Source organism: Cucurbita pepo, chromosome 11, assembly GCF_057944985.1.
Source record: "Cucurbita pepo subsp. pepo isolate OVF chromosome 11, ASM5794498v1, whole genome shotgun sequence".
NCBI lineage: Eukaryota > Viridiplantae > Streptophyta > Magnoliopsida > Cucurbitales > Cucurbitaceae > Cucurbita > Cucurbita pepo.
The window spans coordinates 12,853,300-12,869,276 of NC_141808.1; the positions used below are offsets into that span (position 1 = coordinate 12,853,300).

The 15,977-nt window shown below is 41.2% G+C and overlaps 1 pseudogene; it reads right to left on the reverse strand.

Moving 5' to 3' along the window:
- Window positions 1-1,209: 1,209 nt before the first annotated feature.
- Window positions 1,210-3,384, reverse strand: LOC147790359 (formin-like protein 4 pseudogene; annotated as a pseudogene).
- Between the last annotated feature and the right edge of the window lie 12,593 nt (window positions 3,385-15,977).

Here is a 15,977-nt window from a genome sequence, read left to right on the forward strand (position 1 = left end):
TGTGAAGCACAAGGCTCGTCTGGTGGCGAAGGGCTACGTCCAGAAGCAAGGAGTGGACTTCGAAGAGGTATTTGCGCCAGTAGCAAGGTTAGAATCCGTTCGTTTCTTGCTGGCAATTGCAGCACATCACTCTTGGGAGGTTCACCATATGGACCTAAAGTCTGCTTTCCTTAACGGAGAGTTGAAGGAGACCGTCTATGTTCGACAACCACCTGGCTTCTTGGATAACGACAACCCTAATAAGGTACTGCGCCTGCACAAAGCACTCTACGGGCTTCGACAAGCCCCACGAGCCTGGAACGCGAAGCTCGACAGTACCCTACTGTCACTGAATTTCAAACGTTGTGCCTCTAAGCATGGCATGTACACGTACGGCCACGACAAAAAGCGACTGATCGTGGGAGTGTACGTCGACGACCTCATAATCATTGGAGGCAACGTGAGAGTCCTCGGAAGGTTTAAGAAGGAGATGTCGAAAAACTTCGAGATGAGCGATCTCGGTGTGCTCAGCTACTACCTCGGCATCGAAGTGCAACAGAACTCTTCCGGCATCTCCATCTGCCAAAGTGCATACGCGAGGAAGCTGCTGGACACAACTGGGCTTGTGGACAGTAATCCTACCAGGACGCCAATGGAGGCCCGACTTCAACTAAGGAAGGCCGGCACTACGACGACAGTCGACTCCACCAATTACCGCAGCATTGTCGGGAGTCTGCGCTATCTGGTAAACTCTCGTCTTGATCTTGCTTATTCTGTTGGCTATGTGAGCAGGTTTATGGAAGCACCTAGGGAGGAGCATCTAGTGGCTGTCAAGCGCATCCTGCGCTATGTAACCGGAACTAGAGGCTGGGGTGTGAGATATTGTGCAGGGAGCGGAAAGGAGAAACTCAAGCTGGTCGGCTACAGTGATAGTGACATGGCCAGTGACGTTGATGATCGTAAGAGCACCAGCGGAATGATCTACTTATTAGTTTTGGAGTTATCTAACAATTATTTTTATAAGATACATTATAAGAATCAAGAAGAATCACAACAAACAGGCAAATAGATTTGAGTATTAAAGATTTATATCACATTAGCCATGAAATCAATCAACCATATTAACCAAAAATGTGTATTTCTTTATAAAATAATTTGTACATTTAATCTTTTCAAGACCAAATATAAAAGAATTTTTTTTTTTTTGTAGGAGAATCCAATTCAGAAAAGCTAATCCATGGAATGGGCAGGACAGCTTCTACACTTGAAATGTTCGGCCAAACGTGGAAATCTCAAGCTAATTGTGTTCTTCAATGGCAGACATGCATCCATATTTCCCATCTTGATCTTCCCTCTCAACTCCCCAGCTATTTCACGACACACCTGATTCACGGCGTTCACAAAATTCTTTACTATCACAAAAAGCCCTAACGGATTTTCTCTATCCCCTGTTTCATAGTACTCATTTGTCTTCTTCAATTCATCCAACACTCTTTTTTGTTCTCTTCTTGCTATCTCAACTTCTTCCGTTGCGGATTTCACAAATTCTAACATCTTTCTCTTGTATTCACCACCGCCTTCAATCGATAGAAGGTTTTGTATCTCTGAGATTTTGCTTAATAGATTAGGGCAAGTGATAGTGAAGGTTTCGTAGTCGATTGTGGACGCTTTCTTGACGTTAGAGAGCTCTAAGGTGAGTGATTCCATAGCTGATAATCTAAGTATTATGTATTCGATTTCTATTTCCTTTTCCGATTTGAGATTCTTTGAATTTGTGTTTGAGAATTGTTTTTTCCCTTCCAATTTGATGACTTCTTTGACAATGAAATGAAGCAATGTGGTTTTTCTAGCTGTGCTTTTTACATCTGAAAGTCTTAAGAGTAAATTGAGATGGAAAGCTTTTGCATTACCTCTCGTTGTTCCTGAATTCAATCGGTTTCCAACTTTGAGAGTTGCTTCCAAGAGTTTAGTAAATAACCCTTTATTCATTAGTTCTTCGCAACCCCTACTAAGTGTTTGGGAAAAGTCCTTGAGTCGATTAAGCTCTGATTTGAAGCTTGATCTGAAAAACATGGCGTTTAGACGATTGAAGGCTGTCGGAAAATCTTTGAGAAGATGGAAAATGAAGGATTCTGCATCGTCAAGCCTTAATGGATCGCCATCAAATTCGAGGATTTGAGATTGTTGTTCTTTGGTTGGAGTGATCTTGACAAGCTTTTCGAGTGTGTCTGGATCGAGGTCATGTCCCTCCGCCAGAGCATCGAGAAGTTCTTGCCGAGTTATGGTGAGGGATTTAAGAATTATTGCAATGTTTCTTGCCCTTCGAGAATGGAGATTAGCGCTCGTCCGCCATTGTTGAGGCCTCTTAGCTTTGTTGGCTGTTTCTTGTTTGTGGCAACATACTCGAACAAAGCTTCCATAAGGTTGACATTAAAGCTGAAGAAGAAAGATCAAACCGTAGTGAAAAACTCAAAGAAGAGAGCCAAATTGAATTATGATGATGGGTTATACCTGAAAGAACCTCCATCGATGTTGTCCCACACCGTAGGATGATCTACATTGTTATTGATCTTATCCGAATGTAATGGCTTTAGTCTAGCCTGATCATTGCCGGATAAAGATGCCCTGGATTGGCAACTGCCGTTGATGGTGGCCGTAGGGGCATTGATGGAGGAGGAGGAATAGCCGTTGATGGTGGCGGTAGGGGCATTGATGGAGGAGGAACTTTGATTGAAGAAATTTGATGGAGCAAAGAAGTAAAAAAAATAATATTTATGGTGTAAAATTCGATGGAGCAAAGGAGTAAAAAAAATTTGATTGAAGAAATTGAAGAAATTTGGCGGTAGGGGCTTCTTCTTTCTTTACCCAACCATAAATAAATTTATGGTAGATTAGGCCATATTTAGCGAATAAAAAATAATAAAAATTCAAATAAAGAATTCATCGGTTTCTTTATAGTCAATTCATGGTTTCTTTATAGTCAACATAGTTATCAAAAGCTAAATTAATAATTCAAAAAAAAGAGATCGAGAACATTCTCTTTATTCTTACTTAATAATACTATTAAACTACAAAAGAAAAATAAAATGTTAAAACTTTTTAACCGCTACTAATTTCCCTTTTGTTGGTGGCTACTATTAGGGTACCACTTGTACTCTATAACAGATGATGGAAAAAAAAAAGACTCATTTGCCCCTTCGTTGACTCAGGCTGATTTTCCCTCTTTTTTTCTTTTTTCGGCATTACAAAATCTCCCCACCTTAGAAACTTTCGTCCCCGAAAGTTGGAACCTCTTGGAAGAGTTTGGGATAGACTTTCTTCACGTCTTCTTCTCATTTCCAGGATAAATTGCATGCCATCAGCATAGATGAACTGAACACCTTCGCCGAAGAAGAAAAGAACCATGCTGGCTGAAGGTCATGTAGGAACAGATGACGTCCATCACTAGAAACAAGACCTGGAGTTTGGAGGACATGTCACCGGGACACTGAGCCATAAGGTTCATATGGGTCTTCAAACTGAAGCGTAACGAAAAAGGAGAAGTTGTGCAGCACAAGGCCTGTCTGGTGGTGAAGGACTACGTCCAGAAGTAAGGTGCGGACTTCGAAGAGGTATTCGCGCCGGTGGCAGGGTTGGAATCTGTCGCCTATTGCTGGAGATCGCGACACATCATTCCTAGGCTAGAAGACATCACCATCTGTCAAGGTGCGTACGGAAAGAAGCTACTGGACACAGCTGGGCTAGAAGACAGTAACCCTACAAAGGCACCAATGGAGGCCCGACACCAGCTGAGGAAGGTCGGCACTACGACGACAATTGACTCCACCAATTACCGCAACATTGTCGGGAGCCTGCGCTATCTGGTAAACACACGCTATGACCTTGCTTATTTCGTTGGATACGTGAGTAGGTTTATGGAAGCACCTAGGGAGGAGCATCTTGTGGCTGTCAAGCGCATCCTGCGCTATGTGGTCGGAACCAGAGGCTGGGGTGTGAGATACTGCGCAAAGAGAGGAAAGGAGAAGCTTGAGCTGGTCGGCTACATGGATAGTGACATGGCCGGTGACGTTGATGATCGTAAGAGCACTAGCGGGATGATTTATTTCCTCTCAAGCGGCGCGATCTGCTGGCAATCAACTAAGCAAAAGGTAGTTGCTTTATCTTCTTGCGATGCAGAGTACATTGCCGCTTCGACGGCAGCAACACAGGGGGTCTCACTTGCACGGCTGATGGAAGAACTCATCGGAAGAGAAGATGACCCACCAATGGTATACGTGGACAACAAAGCTACGATCTCCCTGATCAAAAATCTAGTTTTGCATGACCAGAGCAAGCACATAGAAATCAGATTCCACTACATTCGGGAATGTGCAGATCGGGGGCTCATCAAGATTGATTTCATCCGAACAGAGGAACTACTTGGAGACATCTTCACCAAATCTTTGGCGCGGGTGAAATTTGAAGAACTTCGCGTGAAGATTAGAGTTCAAACAATAAGGTAGATAAATAACAGAGCTTTCAAAGAAGATTGTTAGATAAATCCCTGTATTTTTGTTAAAGTGATCCCTATTTTTTAGTTAAAGCCACACAATTAATTCGAGTGGAATGGACACGTCGTGTGGAAGGGCTTCAATCTATTTGCCACTCATTTCCATTTTTAGCTTATATTTGTTATTTTAAATATGTCAGATGAATGAGAAACAAATCTTTCATATTTCACTTGTTGTACTAGGCCTTGTGTGGCGTCTTTCCGTCGAGACTTCGTGTTGGCGACCGATTTAGGAGGTAGACGACCGTCATGACTGCCTCTCCCCAGAACCTCCAGGGCATCCCTGCTATCATTAGCAGTGATCTTGTTATCCCGACGATGGTCTGATTATGGCGCTCCACCACCCCGTTCTGCTGAAGGGAGTAGGGCGCTGTTAGTTGCTGCTGCATGTCGAGATCGTCGCAGTACTTACTGAAACACGCTGAGGCGAATTCTCTGCCTCGGTCCGTGTGCAACACTCGCAACTTCTTCCCTCATTTGGCCTCTGCTCACGCTTAATTGCCTTTGCCGCCTTACTTTTCGCTTGCAGTAGGATCAGCCACATGAAGCGGCTTTTGACATCGACCAGCAGATGGAAAAGGGTCTTGCCGCCAGGGGTCGCCGGCTTGATGGGTCCGCAGATATCGTCGTGCACGAGCTCCCATGGCTCACCAGCGCAGTAGGATGCCTAAGATGGAAAGAGGGTGTGCCTCTGCTTGCCGATGAGACACCTGTCGCGCAACCTTTCGATCTCGACAACATAGCCATCGTCGAACTTCATCATCCCGCAAATTCCCGAGTCGAGCTTGAGAGAATGTAGACCTGGCCCCTACCTCTAGTTGTTCTTGAATTCAATCGGTTTCCAGCTTTGAAGGTTGCTTCTAACAGTTTTGTGAATAACCTTTTTACTTCAGTTCTTCGCAACCCCTACCAAGTGTTTGTGAAAAGCCATTGAGTCGATTAAGCTCTGATTTAAAGCTTATCTGAAAAGCATGACGTTTAGACTATTGAATGCTATTGGAAAAGCCTTGAGAAGAGAAAATTAAAGATTCTGCATCGCCAAGCCTTAATGGATTGAAATCAAATTCGTGGATTTAGGATGGTTGTTCTTTTGTTGGAGTGATCTTGACAAGCTTCTCGAGTGTGTCTGAATCGAGGCCATGTCAATCCATGAGCGCATCGAGAAGTTCTTGTGGAGTTACGTTGAGGGATTTAAGGATTATTGCAATGTTTCTTGCCCTTCGAGAATCAAGAATTGAGATTAGCGCTCGTCCACCATTGTTGAGGCCACTTAGCTTTATTGGCGGTTTCTTGTTTGTGGCTACATACTCAAACAGAGCTTCCATAAGTTGCCATTAAAGCTGAATTACAAAGAAGAAAGCAAAATCAAAATGAAATCTCTTTCAAATTGAATTATGATGATGGGTTTTATGTGAAAGAATCGCCATGAATCTTGTCGCGCACCATGGATGATCAACATCTACGTTTCACAAGAAACAACTCTCCACGTCACTCTCCAAACGCTAACCTTCAGCCAGACGATTCTCAGCCAACGCCCCCCAAGCTACCCAGAAACACTTGCAACAAAGAAATAGAAGAGAAAGAGAGGAACGAAGATCTTTTCCAACGACGTCGAAAACCTCCCTTCTGACCCCAAATACCGAGTAAACCAACCAGGAAAAATCATTTGTCCTACGCCGTGGTGGTCGCCGTAGTCACCATTGGAGAAGAAGTTTGAAATTAGTTTTTGAAACAAGATCTGTCTCCCCCCACGTCAATGTTGAAGCTAATAATAGAAGTTTGAATTAGTTACTACGGAAGAGAAGGAGGAGGTGAATTCAATTTCATCCACAAAAATCCCAACCAACTCCAGGAATCCCCCCTATAAAAGGACCTCCCTCCCCATCATTCAAATCACTCCTCCTCTCAATCTCACTTCAGTTTTCTGTTGTCACCAACAACTGGTATCAGAGCAATCTCGAAGTAGCAAAAATGGCAGCAGAAAAACAAGTTGAGAGCTACGTTCAGCCCGCCATCCCGAGGTTCGATGGTCACTATGATCATTGGGCGATGTTGATGGGAAATTTTCTCAGATCAAAGAAGTTCTTTGATATGGTGGAGACGTGTTATGAAGAGCCAAATGAAGGCGAGGTACTCTCAGCTGGTCAACAGCAACTGTTGGCAGCATCGAAGTTGAAGGACCTGAAGGTCAAGAACTATTTATTTCAGTCCATTGATAGGACTATCTTGGAAACAATGCTTTAGAAGAAGACATCTAAGGAAATTTGGGATTCTATGAGGAGGAAGTATCAAGGCTCAACGAGAGTAAAACGTGATCAACTACAAGCCGTCAGAAGAGACTTTGAAATTCTCCAAATGCAAAAGGGAGAAACGGTGAATGATTATATTGGCAAGGTTATAAGTCTTGCAAGTAAAATGAGGATGCATGGTGGTTCAATCACGGAGGTTGCGGTAGTAGAAAAGATTTTGCGATCACTAACTCCAAAGTTCGATTACATTGTATGTTCTATCGAAGAAGCAAACAATGTCGAAGAGATGCAAATAGATGAACTCCAAAGCTCCCTGTTAGTACATGAGCAGAGGCTCAATCGTACAAGTGCAATAGAGGAGATGACAGCCTTAAAGATATCCACACCAGGTGAAACTTCAAGCCCTAGAGGTAGAGGGCAAAGAAGAGGCAGAGGTCGTGGGAGAGGCAGTCGAGAAAGAAGTGAAGATGTTGGCAGATCAGCAGACCTAGTCAGAAACGATTATGACAACAAAGGCAAGAGACACTTTGACAAGTCTAAGTTGGAATGCTACAGGTGTGGACGCCTTGAACATTACAAAAATGAGTGCTATACCAGGCTCCAAAAGGAGAAAATAGATCAATCCAATTTTGTGGAAAGAAGAGAAGAAGAAACATTATTAATGTCATTCCATGCTATGAAGGTTGCAGATCAAGGTGTATGGGTCGTAGAGTCTGGATGCAGCAATCATATGACAGGTTGTAAGGAATTCTACTCAACTCTAGATGAAAATTTTCATACTACGGTTTCTCTTGGCAACAATTCAACTCTCCAAGTGATGGGGAAAGGAACTGTAGATATCAAGACTAGAAATGACTTTGTAGAGTCTATTTCTAATGTATTCTACATTCCTGATCTGAAGGCCAACTTACTTAGTATCGGTCAGTTACAAGAAAAGGGGTATGTGATCACATTCCAAAATGATGAATGTGAGATTTATGACTCCAAAAGAGGATCGATTGCTAAGATGAAGATGACCACCAACCGTCTATATCCGTTGACGTTAAATATCATCGCCAAAAGTTTGATGGTGAAGAAAGAAGATACCACCTGGCTTTGGCATTTTAGGTATGGTCATCTACAGTTCAAAGGATTAAAGACGTTATCTTCAAAGAAGATGGTAACTAGGTTGCCAGATATTACTCCACCAACAGAAATTTGCGAGAGTTGTGTAGTAGCAAAACATGAAAGAAATTCTTTTCCATCTGGAAAATCAAGAAGAGCTCAAGCAATTTTGAAGTTGATTCATTCAGACATATGTGGTCCCTTCTCTCCAGCATCAAATGGTAATAAGAAATATTTCATGACCCTCATCGATGATTTTAATCGAAAAACATGGACTTATTTCTTGCACGCCAAATCAGAAGCCTTTGAGTGCTTCAAAACATTTTGTGCTACTATGAAGACGGAAACTGGAAGAAGAGTCAAGGCTTTAAGAACTGATAGAGGTGGAGAGTTCTGCTCGAACGAGTTTATTAAATTTTGTGAAGAGAAGGGCATACAGAGGCAGTTAACAACAACATATACACCACAACAAAATGGTGTGGCCAAAAGGAAAAACAGGATCATTCTCAACATGGTTCGAAGTTTACTAAATAAAGGAGAAGTCCCGAAGGAATTCTGGCCAGAAGCTGTCGTGTGGTCCGTTCACATTCTCAACCGGAGCCCTACTTTTTCTGTTAGAGATATGACTCCACAAGAAGCATCGAGCGGAAGAAAACCTGCAGTAGACCACTTTAGAATCTTTGGGTGCATAGCATATGCACACGTTCCTGATGAGAAGAGAAAGAAACTTGAGGACAAGAGTTTGAAGTGTGTGTTCCTTGGAGTAAGCGAGACCTCTAAGGCGTACAAGCTCTATGATCCTTTGACGAAGAAGGTGGTGGTAAGTCGTGATGTAGTCTTTGACGAAAATAAGACTTGGACATGGGAAGAAAAGATCACTGTGAATCAGCAAATTCCTGTAGATCTTGAAGAAGAACAAACTGAAGCCCCTATTCAGCCTCACTATGAGCATGGAGAGAGCTCATCACAAGCTCAACAAGAAGAACAAGTAGAAGAAGATCATGATCATAATCAAAGACATTCAAGAACAAGAAAGAGACCAAATTGGATGATTGATTATGAGATGGACTATGAATCAAGTGATAGTGGTTATTTTGTATTCTTTATGGATAGTGATCCAATTGTCTATGAAGAAGCAGTAAAGATGAAGAAATGGAAGGAAGCTATGGACAGTGAAATCAAATCCATAGAGAAGAACAAGACTTGGGAGCTCACTGATCTTCCTAGAGGGCAGAAAACAATCGGAGTAAAATGGGTTTTCAAAACAAAGTTGAATGAAAACAGTGAGGTGGATAAGTACAATGCGCGACTTGTTGCAAAAGAATACAAGCAAAAGTATGGAATTGATTATAAGGAAATATTTGCACTAGTGGCACGTCAAGACACTATCAGGCTCATAATTTCTATTGCAGCACAGAAATCTTGGCCTATTTATCAACTTGATGTGAAATCGGCCTTCTTACATGGAGAGCTTCAAGAAGAGGTATATGTAGAGCAACCAGAAGGTTTTGTTCAAAAAGGCAAAGAGGAACAAGTATACAAGTTGAAGAAAGCTTTGTACGGTTTGAAGCAAGCTCCGAGGGCATGGTACAGTCGTATTGATTCTCATTTTGAAAAGATGAGATTCACTAAATGCCCGTATGAACATACGTTGTATGTGAAAACTGAAAAGAGAGGTAACATTATCATTATTTGCTTATACGTTGATGATTTAATTTTTACTGGCAATAATGAAGAAATGTTTAAATTTTTTAAGAAGAGCATGATGAAGGAATTTGAAATGACAGATCTTGGCTTGATGAGATATTTTCTTGGAGTAGAAGTTACTCAAACTCCAACAGGTAACTTTATTTGTCAGAAGAAATATGCTCAAGAATTACTTGAAAGATTTAAATTGGATGAGCGCACATTTGGAACTCCATCAGAATTGGGTTTAATGTTGCACAAGGATATTGACGGGCGAGAGGTTGATAATAGGTACTTCAAACAAATTGTGGGAAGTTTGATGTACCTAACTTCAACAAGACCAGACATCATGTATGTTGTTAGTATGATAAGTCGTTACATGGAGCATCCAACGGAAAAACATCTCAATGCAGCAAGAAGGATACTTCGTTATGTGAGAGGAAATTTTGATTTGGGGGTATTCTACAAGAAAGGAGATGTTCCGAAGATGGTTGGCTAATATAGATAGCGACTATGCAGGTGATATAAATGATCGTAAAAGTACTTCAGGAAGTATTTTCATGATGAGTTCAGGAGCTATTTGCTGGTCTTCAAAGAAGCAACCTATTGTAACACTCTCAACTACAGAAGCAAAATTTGTGGCAGCAGCAGCATGCTCGTGCCAAGCAATTTGGTTAAGAAAAATGCTTGAAATTCTTAATCAGAAGCAACCAGGTACGACGGTTATATATTGTGATAATATGTCAACTATTAAGTTGTCTAAAAATCCTGTGTTGCATGGAAGGAGTAAGCACATCGATGTTCGATTTCATTTCTTGTGTGATTTGTGTAAAGAAGGCATTATTGAACTCAACTTTTGTCGAAGTGACGAACAAATCGCAGACCTATTCACAAAGCCCTTGAAACAACCATTGTTCGAGAAGCTTAGAAGAAAGATGGGGATGTGCAGAATCCAAGATGTATATCAAGAAGATGAAGTGAAGTCCTAAACTGATTTCCGCAGAATTCAGTTTAAGGGAAGGTGTTGAAGCTAATAATAGAAGTTTGAATTAGTTACTACGGAAGAGAAGGAGGAGGTGAATTCAATTTCATCCACAAAAATCCCAACCAACTCCAGAAATCCCCCCTATAAAAGAACCTCCCTCCCCATCATTCAAATCACTCCTCCTCTCAATCTCACTTCAGTTTTCTGTAATCACCAACAGTCAAACAACCACAAAACTTCATGGGAGATTGAAGAAGAAGCAAACAGAGAGGAAAGGAAAGAAAAATGATGGAAAAAGACATCGAAAATGTTGCGGGTAGAAGAGAGAAAATTCATAAAAAAATCGTGCAAGGACCCAATTCGAACCTGAGGTCCAGCACGTAAGCCCGCGGCCCAGCAGCTAAAGATCGATCTAGCACGAGGACCCCATATGACCTGCGACTCGACTCCAGCACATTTGTAAAATGCAAAGTCCAAGTTCCCTCGGCCCAGCCAAACACTCTTGTGGCCCAGCCCGCGAACGGAAGCCCAACAACCCACGCCTACAGCCAATGACCCGCGAGACAACCTGAACGTGTGACACGAATTGGCCTCGAAATCTCAGATGAAGGATTATTGTGTCGGGGATGCCTATGTGTCCAATAGAAGAGTTAAGAAAAGAGATATTAACGGAGGCACACAACTCGCCATTTGACATGCACCCAGGAGGTACTAAGATGTACAAAGATTTAAAACAACACTTTTGGTGGAGGAGAATGAAGAGAGACGTAGCCGAGCTTGTTAGTGTGAGTTTGTGACCCAAATAAATGGACAAACAGAGCGCTTAAACCAAATCTTAAAGGACATACTACATGCTTGCGTATTTGACTTTAAGGGAAGTTGGGATTCCAATCCACCCATTTGGGTCATGGGAAACGGTGCAGGTCCCCACTAGGTTGGGACGAAGTAAGTGAGAGAGAGCTAGTAGGACCCGAGCTGGTTCGAGTCACCAATGAGGCTATCTAGAAAATTCGAGCGAAGTTGCGTATCAGCTCAAAGTAGACAGAAAAGCTACGTCGATGTAAGGCGTAGAAACTTAGAGTTCGAGATAGGGGATCTAGTATTCCTAAAGGTGGCACTCATGAAAGGTGTCTTGAGGTTTGGACGTAACGGCAAGTTAAGTCCTAGATTTATTGGACCTATTAAGAGTGCATGATGTAGTTCACGTGTCAATGCTAAGTAAATACCTGATGGACCCTATACACATAATAGGCTACAAGCCTCTCCAACTCAACAGAGATTGAGTTACGAGGAAAAACCAATAAGAATTTTAACCCGAGAAGTGAAAGCACTACACAACAGCGACAATTGGTTCGTTGAGGTGTTGTGGCGGAGCCACCACACTGAGGAGGCCACGTAGGAGCATGAGGACGAAATAAGAGAAAAATACTCCAAGTTAGTACAAGAGTTTGAGACTTTCGATGATGAAAGTTCTTTGTAGGGATTTATAATGTAACGAATCGGAAAATTAAAAAAAAATAAAAAGAAAAACCCAGTTGCTATAAAACTCGCGAGTTTTCCGGCGACCGACGTGTTTTCTGGATTCATCAAGGAACAACGCTCCACGTCCCTCTCCAAACGCCAACCTTCAACCAAACGATCCTCATCCAACGCCCCGAAGCTCCCGAGAAACACATACAACAAAGAAATAGAAGAGAGAGAGAGAGAAACAGAGATCTTTTTCGGCAACATCGAAAACCTTCATCTTGACCCCAATACAAGTAAGCCAACTAGGAAAACCCTCACTGGGCTTAGCACGTCCACTCAGAGCAGATCTACATCGTCGTGGTCGTCGTATTTACCGTAAGAGATGGAGTTCAAAATAAGATCTTTGAGAAATGAGATCTGCCTCTCCCGACGTCCAACAACCACGAAACTTCATGGGAGAGAGGAGGAGAAGCAAATAGAGAGGAAAGGGAAGAAAAAGGATGGAAAAAGACGTCGGAAACGTTGTGGGGAATAGAGAGAAAATCCGTCGAAAAATCACGCAAGGAGCGGGCGAAGAAGAAAGGATCCTTCGGATCCGGGTCGAACCCGATTCGAACCCAAGGCCCAGCACGTAAGCCCGCGACCCAAAATTGGTCGGTTCAACAACCAGAAACCAGTCAAGCCCGAATTCTATCTCCAGCCCATTTGTAGAACCCGAAGCCAAAGTTTCCTCAACCCAGCCAATTCGCTCTGCAGCCAAACGCGTCCGTGGCCCATCCCAGGAACAGAAGCCCAGCAACCCACACCTACATCCAACAACCCGGGATCCAACCCAAACCCGCGACTCTTACCGACCTCGACCCAATGCCACCTGTACTACGTGCCACGTCCTGCTGCAGCCACATGGCACCCAGTGGCGCAAACGTACCCTCAGTTTCACTCGGCGTAAAGGGCTCGCGGCGATGCTCTGACTTTCAATTTTTGATCCAATTATCACCGTTCTTACCCTCTCGAACCTGTTTTGGGCCCCATTTAAGGTCATTGAGATCATTTTAGAGCCGTATTTAACATTATTAGTTGGATTATTAAATAATATGTGAAATACTAACAAAAGGTGACTAATGGTGCGATAGGAAGTGAACCCCGACAACCTTTGGAGAAGATCTCAAGGAACGGGAGCTTACGTTAATTAAATTAGAAAATGCTTCGGCTAAGGCCAACCAAGTAAGTGGCCTTACTACAGGATAGGCTAGAAATTGTATGAGTTATGATGAAGTATGAGTTGTATCGTATGATGCAGTATCCTAGTATATATTGATGTATGAGTATATGATGATGGATGAGTCTATGATGATGTATGAGTTATAATGATATATGAGTTATGATGCTTGATGATATGAAAAATATATATAGTTGATGTATGACGTTCTTGATATGTTATATGCATTTTATGGCAATATGATAAGTATGATGATTGCATGAGGTTTGTCTTAATATGTTGATGTTTTTCATATTAAGCATGCTATATGATGATGAGTGTCATATTACATCATGTCGATAGACCGACATAGGACAGAACCCTAAGAGCATGAAAATGATATTAATATAAATATCCAACGAGCATGTGTTACTTAATGTAACAACAAGATGAGATTAAGTCTTTCACAATATCTCAAATCCACAACCTGACGCTCTAATACCACTTGTTGTATCTTAATGCCACAACCTTCAATGCTCTGATACAACTTGTTGGTAAATGAAACTAGACAAATGTAAAATGGTAATGGCTCCACATCTAAACCAAATGGCACTAGACAGACTTTTATATAGTCATAACTGATGGTGTTAATATAACACGTGTGGAAGCAATTTGAATCTTAGGCACTTTTAGAACATCAATTATAGTAAATAACTAGCATGTTCATAAGTATTAAAACTTAATGAGTTTGAATACTAACCTTTTGTAGTTCAAACTCCTTTTTCCTCACGAACCGGTTTCGAACCACCACTAGTGTCTTCTCCACTATCCTTCGGCCTTAGAACGGGATTGTGAAATTCGGTGAGTGACTAAACTTGGGAGGGATTTTATATATATGAAGAGAGTGTTTGTGAGAGATTTTTCTCAAGGTTTTTCACCAAGAAGAAGAAGATCTTCCATGTACCATGATCACTCTATTTAAAGAGTCATGTTTGCATGTTCATGCAAATTTGAGATCACCAAATTTTGACACTCAAAATTCCACTCAAATGTTTGGGATTATGTGGCAAGCATGCATGTTTGAGTTAACCAAATTTTGACCTTCAAAATTCCACTCAAACTTATGGGGTTTATTTGGCAAGCATGCAAGTTTGGTTAAACCAAATTTTAACACCTCAAAATTTCACTAACATGGATTTTTCCATTAAATGAAGTCAACATTTTGACTTTCTTCATTTTAATTCAACAATTAATTTGAAGAATGAATTTCAAATTAAAGTAACATTAAATAATTAATTAAACTATTTAATTAATATTTAATATTAATTCAAATGCCAATCCCAATGAATTCCGACGCATAATTGATTAAGATATTTTAATCTTATTTAAATATCTCAAATTCTCTCTTTTTGTTTAATTCGTAAATAAAACAAAAATACGGTTAAATATATCATATATATGTAGCGCATATTCCCTAATTTGAATTTGAACACTTCGAACTCACTCGTCACACTGTTGTATGGTTTAGTCCGATATGAGCTAGTAGAGGGACCTAATGGACCTATAGATCATGGGCTCCAACGATCCAAGATTAACCGGTTAAACTCATTAACCTTGTTAACCAACATTTGTTAACTACTAGTACACTCCACTATAGCCTAGTAGTTGCACTCCCCTCACTATAGATATATTTCTAAACATTTGATATAACCATGATTAGTAAGTCGATCCTTCATAGGTTGTTCGTAACTAGAGTTGGGTCAATTTATCGTTTTACCCCTGAAGTTACTTCTTGTTCCTTATGTCTCACTGATCCTCTAATGAACAATTGGTTTGTGATCCAACCAGTAAACCGAATCTCTCTCAGGCCAATGAGAGGGTGGGGCCCCTTGTTCAAGACCTGGAGTCAGTGCTTAAGGGAACTACCTCTCTTGTATCCCTAATAGTGGGTAGGAGTGAATTTCATCTTGCACCCTACGTCCCCAGCCATTCACCCAGTCTTACCCCTGAAATGGGAGGCCTATTGAGTCGGCGAACTAGAGCCACTCTTACCCATGCAAATCTATGGATAATTCCGAATAAACAGGAGTTCATGGTTAGCTCAGGATTAAAACCGAGTTACCGAGGTTATTGAATGAAAAGATAATCAGTCTCAACAGTAAACGACATTATAAAGTGAGAGTGGTTTTCTTCATGGTCCAATCTTATGCAATACTCATTGCATAGGACGCCCCTCAAGACAACTGTATGCACGAGTTCTAAGGTTTCTTCGGCTCTATAACCTTTTTCGAAAAATGATCGTTTAGTCATTTTACCCTTAAGACAAGACTCACATGGAGGAAAAGAGTTGTCTTCTAACTCATTTAGAAGTCCTCTTTTAACCAATCTCTCAATCCTATTGAGATTAATGTGGTCTAGTCTTAAGTGCCAAAAATAGGTATTAGGAGAAATTTTTTGTCGTTTATTTTGAGTTTCAACTGTTTTAAACATCTCGGTATTTAAAATAGCTTTTGTTTCGCTCGGTTTTAACATATATAAGTTGTTTTCTAGTTTTGCAGAACAAATATGAATACCTCTTTTGCAAATGAACACTTCATTGATTTCAAAAGATACTTTATACAATTGTTCTAATAAACAAGAGATACATATTAGATTTCTTTTCATTTCAGGAACAAAAAGTACATTATCTAATATAATGAATCTATCTCCAAAAAACAACTTTAAATTTTCTACTGATCTTGCTGAGACAACCTCTCCTGT